The 17,432-nt window shown below is 36.8% G+C and overlaps 1 protein-coding gene and 1 long non-coding RNA gene across 2 annotated transcripts in view; one reads left to right on the forward strand and one right to left on the reverse strand.

Moving 5' to 3' along the window:
• Positions 1–17,432, forward strand: part of MARCHF1 (membrane associated ring-CH-type finger 1) — a 367,501-nt gene that overhangs the window by 41,342 nt on the left and 308,727 nt on the right. The window lies entirely within an intron of this gene.
• Positions 1,767–12,278, reverse strand: LOC139011761 (uncharacterized). Its single transcript, XR_011471623.1, has 3 exons — positions 12,216–12,278; positions 2,753–2,832; positions 1,767–1,922 (listed from the first exon to the last, which is right to left on the reverse strand). It is a non-coding gene; the product is annotated as an uncharacterized lncRNA (long non-coding RNA).

Genomic DNA, 17,432 nt, shown 5'->3' on the forward strand with positions numbered 1-17,432 from the left:
TAGAGTTGCAGTTGAGAGTCCGGCAAGTGAGGCGGGGAACGTTGGAGTCTGCAGTTCCTGGAGGAAGCGAGCAGCTTCAGTGCATGGCTGCCGGCCGCCATCTTGGCTGACAGTTAATTTGCATAAGGATACGCTGATTAGCCAATGGGAAGGGTAGCGGTCGTACGCCAATTACCATGTTTCTCTTTTATTAGTGTAGATAGCTATGTTTCCTAACTGGTGCTCTATCTGCTAGATTGATTCCTGTCTTTACAATTTCTTACAATCTTACACTCTCATGATTTCTTGGAATGCCCTTTTCCTCCCTTTATCAGCTCCATTTATGGCCAGCTCAATTCCAACTCCTTCACAAAGCTTTCTTGACAGCCATCTCTAAGTTTGCATTTGCCTTCCTTTTCGCTCTTAAAGCTCACAGTGTTTGTATCTATCACCACTGCTGAATGCCTAACTCAACAGCAGAAATGAATAGAAGCTCCAGCATGGCACCTTTCTCAAGGGGGACCAGCCAGACACCTCGTTGCTGAGTGATTACATCGGACACCTTCCCATAGGGAGGAGGCAGTCATGTGCCTTCACTGGAATAGAATTGCATACTGGGTATATATAGCCTTCTCTGACCAAAATGCTTTCAATAGAACCAGCATCTATGGTTTATTTACCTTTAGTTTATTCTTAGGACATTGCCTAAGCTGCTTATTGTATACCAAAACAAGTATACCAGTGGACTCATGGGATTATCTCTTCTTATTCATGCACTCCACCAATGTAAAGCAGGTGACCTCATAGAACGGTGGAATGGTCTATTGAAAACCAAATTACAGGGCAGTTTAGAGATCATACCCTTAAAAAGGATATGTGAGATTTTATTTTAAAGGATGGAGAATATGTTTTGAATCAGTGACCAATATATCATTTTCTTTTATATCTAGAATGTATGGGTGTGGGGATCCAGGGATGAAAGATGGAGTGGCATCTCACTTAGTAACCCACTTGTAGAATTTTTGCATTCCTTTCCAAAACTTAGATGCTACAGATTTGAATTTCTTACTTCCCAAAGGAAAAGTGCGTTCATCAGGGACACAACAGTGGGTTCATTGAATTAGAATTTCAGACCGCCACCTGCTTATTTTGTACTTCTCGTGCCATTGACCAACAAGCAAGTTATTGCACTGGCTGGCATGGCTGCTGTTGATTACAAAGGAGAAACTGGATAACTTCTGATGAGAGCTGGAGAAATATGTCAGTGAACCCAGAAGATTATCTGTGGTATCTCCAAATCCAATGGCAAAAGTTAGGAAAATTATAGCAACCCCAACAATCTTTATATATAAGACCACTGAGGATTCAGATTTCTATTTTGGAATGAAAATTGAGGTTACCCCACATGCTGCCAATGACAAAAGGCATATGGAATTGATAGTAGAATAAAAACGTTACAAAAACCAGTTACAGTTTTGTGAGAAGTTACAAAATGAGAGCTCCATCAATATGCATATTTTATTATATATTTGGGTATGTGAATATATATGTATGTATGTATATATATTCACTATATTTTATCCCCTCATTTTCATGATCATTTTATTTAAGGCATGGTAACAGTGGTTTACTTCAGAATTTAGTCTTCAGTTGATAGAATATTCAGGTGGGACAGAGGAGTAATGAGCATCACTAGGGAGGCATAATCTACTGTCATAGAGATGGATAGATGATGGTTTGGATTTTGTACCTCCCTTTTTAAGAAGGTGAACGTTGTTATTGTGTTTATGTGAAATGTATTTGCAAGTAGTTCCATGGAAGCATAAAACTAGTACTTTTTGACTGACAATGGATTGTGCTCCAAACCCACTCCTATGTACTCTGCTTGGAGATGCTGAGCCTGAGATTCCGAAATCCTCTTCGTCAGCTGGTTCTGGGTGACACTGAAGGGAGATGGAAAGACAGGAAGAAGAACCTTGTTCTTGTCAGTATCGTCCTAGCAGATGGTGTTTCACTCACTCAACAGCAGTCGGTTTACATCTTAAGCTGGTTTAGTTATTTCCAGAACCCGCCTTGATGTGTCTCTCAGAGATACCAGGTGTAGGTGGGGAACCAATATAATGAGACATCTGCTCCCCAGAGGTCTCAGCCCCAGTTACAGTGCCTGTCCTCCGAGCTGAAGTGCCATCATTAGCTTCCACAGAGATCTAAGACCCAGTTCCTCGTGCCCCTCCTGGAGTTCCCGAGGTACTCACATTAGCCAGATATACTAATGAGGGTTCTCCAGAGAAACAGAACCAATAGGGTGTGTACATATACAGAAAGAGATTCATTTTAAGGAACTGCTTCATGCAATTGCTTCATGTGGAGGCTTGGCAAGTCTAAAATTTCCTAATACCATCACATTAGGTGTTAGAATGTCAACATATGAATTTTGGGGGGAAACATCGAGTCAGTTGCAATAATCTTGATTGTCCTCAGAATGTCCTAATGTTTTACTGTTTTTCCAATGTGTTTTTCAGAGTATTCTCTTTCACTCTACCAAGTATCCTATTTGAACAATAATTTATATGATGTTCTAAGAATAAAGAGCAGTGTATTATAAATCAGGACACCTGGGATCGAGTCCTGACTCTGTGAACATTGCATGTGACCTTGGGCAAATCACTTATCCTGAAGAGTAGATGACTCTTCCTCCCATTTATTACAGCTCCCAAACTCTTTGATCTTGTAATCTATGATGCCATCATGCCATTTGCCCAAATATACTTACATGTGTTACTATTGAGATACCAACATAAATCTGAGTAGCAGTAGAAGGGGCGAGAAATGCCATGAATTTTGAGCAGTGTTCTGAGGAAGAGAAACATAGATCCGGTTGACAAAGTTGAACTGGGAGAGCTTTTCAAAAAACAATTGTTAAATCAATCTGATTATTTCAACATTAAAATTATGCAGCAGCAAAGGATAAGTATGTTTGATAATTTTAATACACATATAACCACAGATAATGATATTTACTGATTTTTTTTCTCTGTACAGGTACTGGTTAAAATCCTTTGCTTATACTAATTTGCTTACCTTTAATAAAGCTAAATTATTGTTGAGACAGGCATTATTACTATCCTCATTTAATAGATCAGTGGTTCTCAACCTTCCTAATGCCATGGCCCTTTAATACAGTTCCTCATGTTGTGGTGACCCCCAATTTCATTGTTACAAACTGAACATAATTAAAGCATAGAGATGAATCACAAAGACAATATGTAATTATATATGTATTTTCCCATGGTCTTAGGCGACACCTGTGAAAGGGTCGTTTGACCCCCCAAAGGGGTTGCGACCCACAGGTTGAGAACCGCTGTAATAGATGAAAGATTCAGAGGGTTTAAGTAACTTGTTTGAATATATATAGTGAGGAACTGGTGTACTGAGAATTACACACAGTAGACTAGTTTTATAACTTTTAAACCATAATTTGAAGTATCAAGATCAATATAGCTTTATGTGACCCAATGGAGGTGTTAGGTTTCACTACGGTGGTAATCGTTTTGCCATATATGGCTATCAAATCAATACATCGTATACTTTATGCGTACACAATGTTATAACTCAGTTATATCATTAAACCTGGAAAAATCAGTATAGCTAGGTTTAGAAGAAATATAATTATAACTCAAGTTTGAGTAGAGAAAATAGTTAAGCTCTGTTAAAAAATATTTGGATTGTTCTTTTCAGAATTATAAGAAAAACTTCCTGTTGAAGGTGAGTGTTTCTTTGCGTAGATGGCTCTAGGATTTCTGAAATTAATCATCAGAATCCCAGGCCCTAACTTCAGATAATTCTGCAATAATCAGATGTTCTGATTCAGATGATCCGAAGTGTAGCCCAAAAATCTGCATTTTAATTACATTCCCAGTGATTGTTTTGTCCTCCAAAGTTTGAGAGCAACTATTTTATAGCTTTTGGGATGTCAAGAAAGCAATGAGGTACCTGGCAGATTCGTTATATTAGTTGGCCAGGGTTGCCATAATAAATTACATAGACTGAGTGGCTTACACAGCAGAATTGTATTTTCTCTTAATTCTGGAGGCTAGATGTTTGAGATCAAGTTGTTGGCAGATTTGGTTTCTCCTGTGACCTCTCATCTCCGTTTGTAGACAGCCACCTTGCCACTGTGCCCTCACATAGTTGTCCTTTTTTGTCTATGTTATCTGTGTCCTGATTTCCTTTTCTTTATCAGGACATTAGTCATACTGAGTTAGGGCCCGCTATAATGACCACATGTAAATTAATTTCCTCTTTAAAGATTCTATCTCCAAACACAGTCACATATTGAACTACGGAGGGTTAACTCTTCAACATATGCATGTTGAGAGAGACAATTCAACACATAATACCCACTGACCATACATCCTATCTTGCTCAGAATAATCCCAGTTTATGTCTGATATGCCAGGATCATTTCTATTAAAGCCTTGAGAGTGTTCTAATTTGGATCATATATCCTGTGCTCTCTCTATTTAAAGGTTACAAAATTACTTAATTTGAAGTATGTATAGCTCTCTTATTTTTTCTTTTGTCCCACTGGTATTTCGAGTACAATTCTTATTGTATTGAAAATATCAGAACACTGATTTTCAAAAGTTACATTAAGGCAATTATGCTCTTAAATTGTATTACATTGAAAATTAAAAATCCAGGAAAGGAAATTAAAGTGCTTAGAGTAGATTTTAACACTCCCTGCATGTGCAATTATTTTTGATTTTCTTCCTTAATATATACACATATATTTCATAGCTGGTCTTTATACTATTAATATATAAATTAAATCAGGATTTCATATTTTTGTTCAAAGGCTGCTGCAAACATTTGAAATGTCATTTGTATCCAGAATTACCAGTAAAAAAATAAAATAAAACTGACCTTTCTGAAGCTATGAGAATTCAATTTAGATTACTCTTAAGACAATTAAATTCTCTGTCCTGGTTTCTTCATCTATAAAACATGTCATAATACCTACTACCCCACAATTATAAGAACCATAAAGACCACATCACATAAATGCTTTTGAGGATCCCTCTTCCCCATTCATTTACCATTATCTTTCCACCAGCACTGGCCATACTGCTTTTTTTATATTTCTGTTTCGTTCTAGCCATTGGGATGTTAGTTTGAGGCAAAGGCACTGTGTTGGTGTCTTTATTTTTAATCCCTTGGACCAGCAAAATGATTGGCATGTACATGACAGTAAATATTCATGGAACCAAAAAATATGTACTCAGTAATGAAATAAGAATGAATGGATGAAGTTGATAAAGGAAATTTTCTTCAATTTTCTCTATTGTAGAGAATTACATAAAAGAATTACGTAAGAGATTATTGAAGAGCTTGAACATCTAATTGACACTTTTCTAGAATGAGCAAACCATACATAAGCCATTCAAATATCAAATGCTTAATTGAGAAGTTCTTAAATATATGTTCTTAGAGAACTCAGACAACACATAAGAAAAAGAAAATGTACTACTTTTCCTTCCTCATATTTCATTTGGCTGAGGAAAAAAAATTAAATCTTGGTACAAAAGCACTTTACTCATGAGTCTTTGCTTGCACATTCTATATTCAAATGAAATGCTAATCTGAAAATTTGGCTTGATCTGATATTTTTTCTTAGAATCCTTAAAAAATAGATACATATTAACTCCAGGGTACTTTTCTGGAAGTTCTTCTATCTTTCTTCTTGAAGATAATTTCTATGTTACTCGTTTTAACTTTGTGTATAAAGTTACTGTGCACACTTTGTGGGAGATGTTAACTGGGTGTTCTGCACCTTGACTTCTATGGTAATTACATAATTAATACTAATATATTAAATAGAGTCAAGGGTACAATGAAATTTTTTTCTGCTTTATGTATATCTCTAAAAATTTATGGAGTATATTTTATATGACTTGCTTATTATTTGCATACTGAATTCTAAGGAAACTAAAAAAAAAATACCTCAGACTTTGAAACTAAAGTATTTCTTTGGGGTAGGAGGTGTTTACATGTTAATTAGCAAGCAAGTATGATTAAACTACTCCCTCCAAATGAGTAGTTACTCTGAGAGATTCAGGCTAGTAAAGGTCAATCACACTTAAACTTCAATCTTGTACATCTTGTTATGTCCTAAAGTATTTATTTTCTATTTTCATAGGAAAATTGTTAGCTGTCTCCTAAAGTTCAGTCTCTGAGCTTCTTTGAACTGGTAACAGATGTAGATTTCTATAGATAATTATTTCCTTTGAACAAAATTCTGGGTATATCTCACTTGACTTCTTTAATATTTTAAGCATCTTACCTTTGTGTTGAATACAAAAAGTAACATTTATAATAAAAACTGGAATGTTCAGCTTGTATAGATAAAAAGTAGTTTTCAATAAGAAATATCAAAAATCTACTGAACATTTTCCATACAGAACTTTTAATTGTTGGAAGCAAAGTATATTTTTTAACTTGCTCTAAACATGCAGAATGCTAAAAGCATGTAGAGTGAAATTAACACCCATAGGGAGCTGAAAAGGGAGTTGATTATCTCTATCTTTAGAATGTTTTTTAAATGATTCATTTTGAAAATTGATTCCATAGTGGTACACGTATAAAGGAAGAATAGATACACATTTGTTAATTTGAAGGGAAATAATTTGTCATTTCAAGAAAAAGCAATTAGAAGTGAATTTAGTTGATTTTCCAAAATTTATTTCCAAGGGATTGTAATAAGTATAATCATCTTGTAAGGTTAAGAAACCCTGGGTCACCATTAGGGTGCTCTTCAAATATATATTTTAACACCTTTTCTCAGCTTTCTTCTGGACCTGTAAGAGCTACACATACCTGACATTTGTTTATTTAAATAATTCCTTGATTTTTGAGTTTTCTCTATCTCTACAGCTTTTCTTGGGATAAATTTTCTTACTCAGTTGGGCTAAATTTGACTTTACTTGTTAGTAATTTTTTCTCTAAAATAGGCCCCCCAAAAAGTTGTTGAAAGAAAATGCATTTGTCATATACTATTGAAAGAAACAACTCCACAGTAATAAAATGGAAACAAAGGAGTTGTTTGCTCAATGAGGAATATCTACTGATATGTGTCATGTGGCATTAAAGGGTGAGTTAATTACTTTTCATGAACTTGCTTTATTAGCTGAAATATTTGGTTAATGTAGTTATGAAAATACATTAGGCATATTTGAAATTCAAATGATGTAAAACCAAACACCACTAATTCAACACCCAAGTCGTCAGTTGTTCGCAGAATTGCAAATTAGTATAGCTGTGTGTGAGTAACAGATGGAGAAATTAAATTTGTTCAACAGCTTTTCTGTAGGTTACTGGAAGCCTGAGTGCTGATGTGTTTTGGTGAACTAAGTGGTCCCATGTGACTGGCTATACAATAGCAGAAGGAAATGGGATTTTTGTTTAGTACAGAAAGTGCTCTAAAATGAAAAACCCAGTTTTGTTCTTGTTGTGTTCTTTCTTTATAGTATGTGAGGTATGAAGTCCTTTCCAAGTGATCAAGATTCCTGAGTATTTTTCTTCAACTTCAAGTATATTGACTAATTCAAAGAAATAAAAGAAACAATGATCACTTTTCCTCCAAAAATTTAATTCTGGGTTTCCTGAGAATTAAACAGTTCTACTAAATCACAAATTGATTTTTCCTTTATCATTATATAAATAATGATATATTTATATATATATTCATATATATATATTCATAAAACACAGCTGTAATATTCTGAGAAAAAAGTGCAACTGCTTTACATTGTCTTACTTCGATTTTTTACAATTCTGAGTCATCATGAGAGGGTTCTAGTAATGGTCAAAATGCTTATGAACACCACAGTTTATGATGGTTCTCCTTCTTAGAATCTCTACACATTTCTCTTGGATTGAAGGCAGTTATCTCTTTTGAGCTGATAATTTTAAGTCATAAAACATCGAATACTCAGTTCTTTTTACTTCCTATTTTTTCTAATATTGGAAAAACAGACCCACTTTTTAAAATTTCATACCATAATAATTGCATTTTATGAATATCTCCTTTTATAATTGACAGGTTTTTTCTTTCTTTTTTTAAATTTTGTTTTATTGCTTAAAGTATTACAAAGAGTATTACATATAATTGACAGTTTTATTGCACATATATATTTAATAGTCTGTAGGAAGACGATTAAAGTTTTACAACTATTTATGGGTATTATTCTTCTTTCACATACATTGCTTTCTGAAAACATTTGTAAAAGTCAAATATTTTCTTCACTGAGAGCTTTAAACTCCTTAGTTTATAGTTGGGTGGAATAATATTGGAAAAGTATATTTTTCAAAGGTTTATCATGATCATATTTATTGTGGACAAGTGATTGTCACTTTCATAAAGTGGTATTTTACTAAGGATTTCATCAGAATGTTTTTAAAACAAAGCAAAATTACTCCATAGTTAGGAAGACTTTTAGATCAGTGGTTCTCAACCTGTGGGTCGCGACCCCTTTGGGGGTCAAATGACCCTTTCACAGGGGTCGCCTAAGACCATCAGAAAACACATATATAATTACATATTGTTTTTGTGATTAATCACTATGCTTTAATTATGTTCAATTTGTAACAATGAAAATACATCCTGCATATCAGATATTTACATTAGGATTCATAACAGTAGCAAAATTACAGTTATGAAGTAGCAACGAAAATAATTTTATAGTTGGGGGTCACCACAACATGAGGAACTTTATTAAAAGGTCGCGGCATTAGGAAGGTTGAGAACCACTGCCTTAGATGTTTCAGGAGGCTGTAACAAGTCACTATTCAATGGACTTTCTCATAAGTTTTAGTATCTATTCTTTCCTAAATGGAAAGAGAATAAAAATTCTTCCACAGTAGTTAAATTATGTAAAACTTGAATAATAACTGTTAAAAAGATTAGTTATTTCTATGAGTGCACAAAGGACAAACAAAAGAAAGTAGGTCACTGTGCTTCTAGTTCCTGATATTACTCATCCTCTTGTCTGCTTTAATAGCCTGCCATCACCTGCTGATAAACATATAATCGAGGGAAATGCAAGGTGAAAGTCTAATCAATTAACATTTATTAATTCCCAAGTTATGCTGGGTTTGTGCACTTAGACTGTGGTGATAGATACCTTAAGTGACAGTAAGAAATGTCAGGGCAGACACCAGAGCACCAGGGTCCAGAACTCAATAGAATTTGCTATGACAGTTTCATGTGTGTACTGCAATTGGGGGCAATACAGGGTCTCACTCCATGTATCCTTGTTATCATCCTCTGTATAAAAAACATATTGAACTTTGACTCGCAGGTATGTGGATCAGGATGAGAAGTTCTTAGCACTTCTTCAGGAGTAGTGGAAGATTCCACAGGTAGTGGGATTTCAAGACTTGTTTGAAGGGAAAGAGAAAATCTCCTTGATAAAGGAAAATGGTTCTAGACAGAAAAGAAGGGCCCATAGAAAGCTATATTCTGAGTAAAAGCCAGTATAGTTTAGTTTCATTACAAATTAAAGCAGAAACAAATCTCTCTTAGGGGCACACAATTTAATCAAGAACCCTTTAATCATCAAAAATAGAGAACTGAATGAACATCAAGTTCAAAAGCCAGTGTTGAACATGATTACGCATGTGTGTTCTTCACACAAAACACTGAAAAAATAAAGGGCCAATGATTCTCTCTCATCATTTTAGCTGCATGCTACTTTGACTAGTTAAGGAGAATAAAGAAAGTAATACGATCTTCCATTTTTATAATTTTGTAATTACAAATACCCAAAGCCTTAATCTTTAAATGTTTCAAAAATCTTTTCACCTGCTGTGTATCAACAGACTGTCCAACAAAGAAATCTTGCATTTGATTGAAATCATAATAGAACCTTTTAAATTTCATAATTGATCATTTATAAAGTAAAGGCCTTTCTGTGACTTGTTTTAAATTAAAAAGTGACTTGGATTAAATGATGTATCTTTTAATTTACATAGTTCTTTATATTTGTCAAAGTGGCTTTACATGCTTTATTTCGTTCTCCATAGTAACTTCCTAAATAATTTTCTCATATTCCTGCACCATTACATTTTGGTTTTCATGGATTTTTAGACTACAGTTAGGGCCACTACACAACTTTGAAAGTGCCACTCTGACACTGACAGGCCATAGGATTGCTTTGTTTTGTTATGCTTTGCTTTTCCTTTGCTTGTCACTAAGGCAGACAAGAAGAATGAATGTTAACTGTCTTAATGGCCAGTATGTATCATCAGATAATTGAGTTGTAGCTCACAAATGTTCATAACCATAAAAATGGTCAAAACAATCAAATTAGCTATTTCAAAATTCAATTCAAAAGCCAGCTCTTACGGATTTTCAGGATAATTTCTTGTATGCAAATGTCTTTTTCCACTTATATCTGTCTGTGAAGGCAATCCCACATGTCAGTTCCTGCCCCATTCTCTAGTGATACCTATAGTCCCCTGAATAAATCTGCATTTAAAAGTTGCTGCCCAGCCAGTGTGGCTCAGTGGTTGAGCACTGACCCATGAACCAGGAGGTGACAGTTTGATTCCCAGTCAGAGCAAGTGCCTGGGTTCTGGGCTCCATCTCTTGTAGGGGGTGTGCAGGAGGCAGCCAACCAATGATTCTCTCTCATCATTGATGTTTTTCTCTCTTTCTCCTAAAATCAATAAAAATATATTTTAAAAAGTTGCTGGCTCTTTTGGAAATAATCATATAACATTTCTTTCTTCTTTTGTTGGTTTGGATCCAAATGAGAGACAGGTTTTTGTTAATAATTCCCCTCCTCTTCTTAAGTAAGAGAACCCCGAGTTTTTAGCTGGGCACATGACTTCCTAAAATGCTGACTGCATTGTCCAGTCTGCCTCTGGGCAACTAGGTGTGGCAGTGTATTTGAGTTCTGCCAGTGGCTTGTAAGCAGAAATGTTTTTATGAAAAGGAAGCCCAGGTTTCTTTCCCATATTTCCTTCCTCCTGGCTGGAATGGAGAGGTAATGGCAGTGTCTGAAACATGGAAAGATTCTGTAATCCTGAGGACTTCACAACACTGGCTGCCAGTTTAGACTAAGGTTGATTGTTGTTGTTGTTGTTTGTTTGTCTTTCCTGAGTGAAGAAACATCTATCTTGCTTAAGCTACTCTGTTTGCTAGAGCAGAACCACAAAAGACCGCAGACAGTGGCTTAAAAAACAGAAGCATATTTTCTCTCAGCTCTGGAGGCTAGAGGTTTGATGTTAAAGTGCTGGCAGGGTTGATTTCTTCTAAGGCCTCTCTCTCTCTGGTTTGTAGATAGGAACCTTCTCTCTATATTTTCACATTGTTTTTCCAATATGCATGTCAATTCCTTTTATAAGGACACCAATCCTATTGGATTGACCTAACTTTACTTTAATCACCATTTTAAAGGCCCTGTCTCCACATACAGTCACATTCTGAGTACCAGGGCTTAGGACTTCAACATGTGACTTTCGGCAGGACACACTTTAGCCCGTAACACAGTCTTTCTTTCCTCTTTTTCTTACATGAAGCCAAATGGATTTCTATTTGATACACCATAAGGGACATTCGAATGTTGTAACTGCTGATGCAAGCTGGATCATTAGGTGACCTCGCTTAGATGTGTGGACCTGGTAGGCTTCCCAGAACTTTTCTCCTCAGGAACACTGACTTCTCACCCAGTCTCAGGTGCACACCTCCCCCCGACAGGGAAAACTTTTCCTACTAAACTTATTGCAGGACAGAGAGAACAGGAAGTGTGCTTCCTCAGTTCCAGGAGGAGATCAGAACCAGAAGGTACTAAAGCATATGTATGCAGTTTCTTGTCTCAAGCTCACCAATTGCTCTGACCCCCTGAAGATAAATGATGAGAGAAGGAAGGCACACACCAGAGGCCTCTAATTAAAAATTCTCCACATGGAACCAGGAAGCAAGGGGAAATGACTTTCTCCCTGTATAATGCTGAATAAACTACTTTGCATGCGCCTGCTATTACTGATGTTTTTCATGTTATTTTGAATTTAATTTTTTTATTAAAGGCCGAAAACTTACTGCAAGCCAGAAGTCTTGAGCATGTGACATATACATTTATCAAAATTATTATTAATTATTCAAATTGTCTATTTTTAAGAGATATGTTCCCCCCCCCCTCCCCCCAGTCACAATTAAAGAGAAGAAAACATACCATTGAGAAAATGTGGTGCCGGATTCAGCCCTCTGCCTGTTTTTGCAAATGGTTTTATTAGAACACATTGGTTATATAATGTCTGTGGTTGCTTGGTGCTGAAACAACAAAGTTGAGTCATTATGAAAGAGACTGTGTTATCTGCAAAGCCTCATATATTTACTGTATGGTCTTTCCCAAAAATATTTGCTGACCTGGGCATAGAAAAAGTCAAAGGAAATACTTTACATTTATCCATTAGTTTGCCTCTCTTAAGTGTTAAATTATCATTTTTATTTGGTTATATATAATATAGTTATTCATACAAAATTGTAGTGGATTAATTCAGATATAAATGAATTAAGTATACATCTCTTCACAAACTGAGAATTTGGTCCGTATATGTAAAATGTTTTGCTATGCGTAAAAAATTATGAGATACATCTTCATCTAGACCAGGGGTGGGCAAACTTTTTGACTCGAGGGCTACAATGGGTTCTTAAACTGGACCGGAGGGCCGGAACAAAAACATGGATGGAGTGTTTGTGTGAACTAATATAAATTCAAAGTAAACATCATTACATAAAAGGGTAAGGTCTTTTTTTTTTTTTAGTTTTATTCATTTCAAATGGGCCGGATCCAGCCCACGTGCCGTAGTTTGCCCACGGCTGATCTAGACTAAGAGCCAATATTCTAGTTAGGATACAGTTAGATCATTTTATTTCTAGTGCATCCTAATGAGAAAAGAAATAGTTTGATAATTTTATGAACAGATTTAACAGGGTAGTTAGTGAATTTTTTTCTCAGTGTATTAATGGGTTATGATGCTTATTCAATAACTAGTGCCTCAGTGCACAGATTCATGCACACTGAAAGCAAATTACAGTGTGGCCTTGACTTACGAGTGTCCCGACTGACGAGTTTTTTGAGATACGAGCTGTCTCTCAGACGATTTTTTTGCTTTGAGTTGCGAGCTAAAATTCGGGTTATGAGCCAGCTTCAGATACCCCACTGGTAGTTGGCGCAGCGAAAGTCACAGTGAGCGCCACAACATCAGCCCAGCATCACGTGTCTCACTTGTTCACTTTTTGATTTGACATACGAGTAATTTGAGTTACGAGCTCCTTCACGGAATGAATTAAACTCCTAAGTCAAGGCCCCACTGTAATTGGAAGGTGGCTGGCATCATAGCTACCGGTTGGAGCATCTGCCCCCTGGTGGTCATTGCGCACCATTGCTACCAGTCGGAAGGCTAAGCAATCAGCCCACCAGATGACTGGGCGGTAGGTATGCTGTTCACTGACCACCAAGGGGCAGATGCTCAAAGCAGAAGCTGCCGAGCTGCGGTGACTTGTCAGTGGCAGTTCTCGGGTGATGCACCCAGAACCAGAGAGGAGGGAGCCCAATTCTGGGGTGCGCCACCCGAGAACCACCCTCTCACAATTTGGGACCCCTCGGGGATTTCGGAGAGCCAGTTTCGGCCCAATCCCTGCAGGCCAGGCTGAGGGACCCCACCTGATGGAGGGACCCCACTCACTCTGCAGACACCCTTCGAGCCGTGGCACTGCCCTAGATGTGGCCAGCTGGGGAGGGACTGCAGGAGATTGGCTCCAGGATGTGTCTGGCCCATCTCACCCAGTCCCACCCCACTGGCCACCTTCTAATTAATTTCCTTTCAGTGTGTACGAATTTGTGCACCGGGGCACTAAAATACACACACACACACACACACACACACACACACTGATATATATATCTGTCTCAGTTTAATTAATGTCAGATACAAGTTAATTCTCAAATAACTATCTTTTAAATATCTATATGCAAGTAACCTGATTGTTTCCCAGTGCGCAATAATAAAAATAAATCTCCATAATAATTTAATCTGGGTTACCTAATTTTCTTTTGAAATTAAATTCTTTAAAATCTATTGAGTTTAATCAGTCATATAATGCATCAGAGTATGGAAGATAAGCCTTAATTTTAAGCTCAGTAATCTGAATAAAACTTCTTATTGATTGGTACTTGGTATAAGAAAAATGGGATTTATTGTTATGCTATAAAGCACAACCCTCCCACTGGAGTGCTGAACCCACTCTTTACAGAGGGCAAACATTTTCAATTACAGACATGGAACTTTCCCCCTCCCCCTGAAAATAGTTTGTAATGTGTTTCATGGTAATTATAGTATGAGTATGGATTAAATATGATTGTAAGTGTCATTTACATTTACAGCACTAGGACACAACTTATAGGCTTGCAATGACAGAAATACTTATGTTTATGCAGATGAAAGATAACGTTAAGCCTCTGAAATTGGGATCCTAGAGAGCTGTAAGAGTTTATTATCTCACACACTTACTGTTTCTATTATTGCTGGCAGTTTTCCATAATAACCACTACCTGAACAAAATTTAATTACATTATTCAGCAATGTAAATTAAATTGTTATTCTAGAATGGGCTGTTTATAGAATAATTTTATACTACAGTATATCAGTTAACACTTATTATTAAAAGTAATTTTTAAGTCTAAAAGTACCACAAGAAACTATATTACTGGAAAAATTATAATTTAAAAAAGGATTTGCAGTATGTTATTGATTTTCTTTTCTTAAGGTTATATTTTGGCAGAATAAGATAGATTTCATTAATCAACTGGTTTTATATTATCTATTTTTCCTCTAGGCTATTAAATTTTTACTGAGATTGTGTTACTACATCTATATAAGAAATAAATATATAGCCTTTAAGTCCATTAATTCCCATGTGGGAATTATGGAATGATGCCTACCATATATTATTTATGATATTTAAACATTTTCAATGTTTTCAGGCACCTCTATATTTTATATAATGACTATACCAATTTGCATTTCCACCAACAGTGCACAAGGGCTCCCTTTTCTCCGCAATCTTTCCATCACTTATGATCTATTGTCTTTTTTATAATAGCCATTCTACCAGGTGTGGTTTTAATTTGCATTCTCTAATGTTTTGTCATATTGAGCACCTTTCCATGTACCTGTTGGCCATTTGTATGTCTTCTTTGGGAAAAATGTCAATTCAGGTCTTTTGCCCATTATTTTTTATATTGAATTGTATGAATTTCTTATATATTTTGGATATTAACCTCTTATCAGATATGTGGTTTGCAAATTTATTCTCCCATTTCATAAGTTGTCTTTTCATTTTGTTGTTGGTTTCTTTAACTATGAAGAAGCTTTCTAGTTTGATATAGTACTATTTATTTTTGAGTTTGTTGCTTATGCTTTGGGTATCATATTTGTAAAGTCATTGCCAATATTTCATGAATCTTGTTTTCTTCTAGGAGATTTTTGGAGGCAGATCTTGTATTTAAGCCTTTTATCCATTTCGGGTTACTTTTGGTGAGTGTGTAAAATAAGAGTCCAGTTTCATTCTTTTGTATGTGAATATTCAATTTTTCCAGCAACATTTATTGAAGACTGTCTGTTTCCCATTGAGTATTCTTGGCTTCCTTGTCAAATATTAGTTGACCATATATGTAAGGGTTTATTTCTGGGCCTTTGCTTTGTTACATTGGTCTATATGCCTGTTTTTATGTCAGTACCATATTTTTAAAATTACACTTGCTTTTTAATAGTTTGAAATCGGGAAGTGTGATGCCACCAGCTTTGTTCTTTCTCAGGGTTGCTTTGACTATTTGGGATCTTTTGTGGTTTCATATGAATTTTAGGATTGCTTTTTTTCTGTTCCTGTACAATATGCCATTCGGGACCAGAGGCTGTTCTTAACAGCTGGGCAGAGCTGCTGGCTTAATTCCCTGCCTAAGCACAGCTGTGGGGCGGGCTCTGCAGCTGCCCAGATTATCGGGTCAGTCTTCCTGATTGCAAGGGACTGGAAGCTGTATTCAGCATTTGGACAGGGCGATGGAATTGCTCCCATGCCCATAGTAGGCTCAGGGGACAGGATGGTTCTTTGGCTGGAAAACTGACTCAGGCAGAACTCCCCCCAGAGCTCCAGTCAGAACCACTGGGTTGGCTCTGCAGATCTGCAGAGCTGCTGGCTGGAATCTTTTCTTAGGTGCTGCTGCAAGCCTGGTTGTATAATGGTCTACTTGGCTGCCCAGGTTCTCAGGCTAAGCTTTTTGGTCTGGGGGGATTGGATGCCATACTCAATAGTTGGTGGAGTTTTGAATTTGCTTCCCTGCCCAGGTGGGTCTGTAGAGCAGTCTCCATGACCAGTACAGCCCAGTTGACTGGGGACCTTAACCAGGCAGAACAGCCCTCTGAGCTCCCTGGCCAGACAAAATGATCTGCTCTGCTCAGTAGATGGGCAGAGCAGGTGGCTGGGATAGCCCCTCAGGAGAAGCTTTGAGGAGGAGTGAAGTCTGCCAGCGGCTGAGTACTTGTTGCTGAATGCACTGCCCCACCTCCTTCATTCCTAGCTGATCTTCTGTGGTCAAGTTCCAGAGGATTCCCCAGTGATTCCTGTGAGGTGAGACCCAAGTAGGCCTTCTAGGAAGCCCCACAGTGCTGAGGAAGCTGATGTCCATCTTGGGCTTTTTTCCCCTCATTGGAGAAGGCATAGGCCCAGGTTATTCCTCTTGGTGAGGCACTGTACTGGCCTGGGGAAGGGGCATTATGGTTAGAGTGCATCTGCTTTGTCACCCTTTTAATTCAGTTCTATCAGTTTTTGTGGCCAGGGACATGCTTCAGCCCCCAATCCTGGGATTTTCACAATGATGTATTTTTATAGTTGTTAGTTGGTCTTCTTATGAACTAATTGATCTTCTTGTAAGACTACTGAAGTCAGGAATGACCTATATGGAATGACTTATATGGCCATTTTGATGACATCACTTCTAGCTTGTAAGTTCTTATACGTTTATAGTCCGGCAAGTATAATATTTTCTCTCTCTCTCTCTCTCTCTCTCTCTCTCTCTCTCTCTCTCTCTCTTTCTCTGATGGTGTCAATAGAGTATCTTTAAGTAATGCATGCAACAAACATTTTGAATGTCATAGGTACATGGTTAATATCGTTCACTGAAATGTACTATCTATGGCAAGGTGTATCTTCATTTTGCTAGGTGCCCAAGATGTTGAAGATTTTCATATTAGCTGCTGATTAAAAATTTTGTGGGCATGGCATAGGCTGAGTTTTGGTCTTCATCTTGATTACCAAGCTTTATTGCTGAATTAATCCTGTAAGATGTGCCATCAAGAGTGCTTGTGTTCTCGTATGCATGCCCCGTGCA

The sequence above is a fragment of the Myotis yumanensis genome, unplaced genomic scaffold, assembly GCF_028538775.1.
Source record: "Myotis yumanensis isolate MYYU_CA2020_CCGP unplaced genomic scaffold, mMyoYum1.0.hap1 SCAF_5, whole genome shotgun sequence".
Classification (NCBI taxonomy): Eukaryota; Metazoa; Chordata; class Mammalia; order Chiroptera; family Vespertilionidae; genus Myotis; species Myotis yumanensis.